The following is a 3,040-nucleotide window of genomic DNA, read 5'->3' on the forward strand; positions in this document are numbered from 1 at the left end:
CAGCTGGGGAGCTGGGGAGGAACTAAGAATGAGCCACCTTGAGTCTTTGGCCATCGAGGCAATTATTAAAACTAAAACTGTACAAATTGTGAAAATTGTGCCCAGCTTTCTCCAACCAACCGAAGAAGTATTTAGCCACATTCTATTACTGCTGGAGTCAGCTAAAGGCTCTCCAGTGGCTCCAAACTAGGGTTGGGTGCTTGACGTGAGAGCGCACTAATGGCTGTTTGCTTTACCTTTTAGTTTTGGTGGGCTTGGCCCAGGGAGGAACAGATAATTGTATTTGTTGTCATCAGTGTTGGGGTTCAGACCTGGGATAAACTGCTGCCTGAAGTGCATATTTTACATACCAAAGCAGACATGGACTCCAGGTTTTCCCAGCATCCCTCAGTCCCTACCAGTTACAGGGCATAGCTAGCATACTCTACCCTCTAGCCCAGACTTTCCAGTGGAGGGCTGGGCTTCCCTTCTTACAAAAGCTCTTCCTCATATAATCCAGATATTTTGATCCCACGTCATCCGTCTGCCCCCCACCCCACTCCCAAACCTATCTTCCGAATTTCTCTCTTCCTGCCTGTGCACACTTTCTCTTCCCCCTCCCTGTGATGATTTCCCTGCCCTTCCTTGGGACCAGTAAATCTGCTCTAGAATGGCTTTCCTATACACCTGCCTTTATATACTTTGATTTGGCTTGAGTTGGATGGTTTTATCCGTGGGGAATAACTTCAATCAGTCTCTCTTAGCTCCAAGGCCAGTTTAAAATCTTAAGCTGTGCCCCTTTTTATTTTGTGGTTTGTTTTGGGTGATGGCGATGCTCACACATCTCACTTTGTACTCTTGACTGGCCTAGATTTCACTACATATATATGCCAGGCTGACCTGGAACTCATAGAGCTTGGAATACACCAGCCTCTGCTTCTTGTGTGCTGAGATTAAAGATGTGCCCCCATCATATCCAGCCCAAACTGCTTGCTGGCATATTAGCATTTGAAAAGTTTTGAAAAGTTTTCAGCTGCTTTTTGAGACATCATCTCCCAATCTCCTAACTCCTTGCTTTACCCTAATTAAACTATAAATCTAAGTGCAAAATCTGAGGTTGAGGTGGGAATTCACTGCCCTCTGATTGTCTTCTACCCCCACAAGCCTGACTTACAGTCAAAACATGCACAAAAGCACTTTTAATTATCTATATGTGGCTTACTCGAAAGCAATTATTTTCATTCAACTAGCTGCCTAACTGAAACAACTAGACTCAAGGTCAAAGGGTGAAGAGTTCAAAGGATGCTTAGTGATCTAGAGGAAGTGACTTCACTTCTCTGTGTTTCGGTTCCCCATCCTTTAAAGGAATCAGTAGAAAGGAATCTTTATATGGAGTTTAAAATGCATAAAATAGCAGGCCTATATAAATAGTGGGAATTGATTCTTGACTACTCTAGCAGTATCAGATATGGGTTCCATTGAGTGGAGTAGGCCTTAAATCCAAGTAAAAAGTGGTTGATTACTATTATGGAATTTGTGACGCCTAGGGAAAGACCACAGACTCAGTCCAATTATAATTAAAAGATGTATTGATCAGCGGCTAGCCAAAGGAACAATCTCTGAGCCAAATTTGTGATTGCTGTGAGAAGCAGGGTGAGAAAAAGATTCTTACAGGGGAACACCACAAGACCTTCAATGTCTACACAGGTCTGTTCTACCAAGTTAAGTAACCCAAAACAATCATTGGTATCGCTGTAAACAAGTTGCAGATCAGGCTGGTCTCAATCTCAGACATCTGAAACTGATTCTGCCTCCCAAGTGCTGGGATTAAATGCATGCATTACCATATCTGCATGTGGTTTGTTTTGATTTTTTCTTTAAAGAGATAGAGGAGACCAAAGTTGGGTGTGTAGGGAAGTGAGGAGGCTCTGGTGGGGAATTGGAAACGCAGAAAAACCTGATCCAAATACAGTGTGTGAAAAAAAAATAACAGTAAAACAGTAGTAATTAATATTTGCTTGGCCTTACAGGTCTGCAAAATGAGCAAAGCCCTTGAGAAATAGCCGGTACCTGTAGGAAAATAAATGCGGGTAGCTCACGAAGACTGAGTAAAGAGTTGTGGCACATGACTGAAAAACCTTCATCCAGTATAAAGGAAGCATTTCAAAACACGTGAGGGGTCTGGCCAAAGATTGGGGTTAGGGGGAGAAAGTTCCAGCAAGAGGGAAGTGAAAGAGCCACTGTGTGTGGTACAAACAAGCCTGGCAGACCTTTCTGGGCCAGCTTCAAAGGCCAACTTGAACTTGTGCTGTCAGATTTCAAAGCCAGTAACAAATGCTTTCTGCTTGCAGCATCCATGTCCTTAGGCAAGTCTGTTTGTTCGCTGTCCCACCCTGACACTGGCATTGGCCATGCCATTGTGTCTGACCAATAGATGAAAGTGGAATTGAACAAACATCTTGCACACAAGGGCAGACACTGACCCACTTGGAATCTTTCTGCCATCACGGGAACAAACCTACTCTAGACAGATGAATGATGGGAAACATGTGACTCCCCTCCCCCAAACTTTTGTAATGTCTCAGTCAACACCCAGCACAGACAGTCATGGCAACCTAGTTTTCTAGAGCTGGTCTCAGGTGCACTGGTGAGCCTGGTCACGAACAGTAAAAAAAAAAAACAATCAACAGAGCCCAAGCCAGATCTTGACCAAAATGAATGGTGGTCATTTTTAAGCCGCTGTATTTTAGGGCAGTGTTAGGTTTCAAACCTGGGACAAATGGCTGAGGTGCCTACATAACATATCATGGTGGACCTGGATGCCAGGATCTCCCTGCAACAACCTCTACCTGTAACAGGGCCTCCCTGGCTTGCCCGGCCTGCCTCCTACCCTGAACCCCCCAGTCCAGGGCTCTGAGATGTTCGTCCCAACCATTTTGGTTGCCGGCTCTTTTTGTGCCTTTGGGCCTCCGGGCTGCTGTGAAAGGCTGGATAATCTTAGAATTTAAAATGAGGGCATTTAATAGAAATGTATGTATAATGTGTAGCCTTTACCTAAAAG

Source organism: Mastomys coucha, unplaced genomic scaffold (genome assembly GCF_008632895.1).
Source record: "Mastomys coucha isolate ucsf_1 unplaced genomic scaffold, UCSF_Mcou_1 pScaffold22, whole genome shotgun sequence".
Lineage (NCBI taxonomy): Eukaryota > Metazoa > Chordata > Mammalia > Rodentia > Muridae > Mastomys > Mastomys coucha.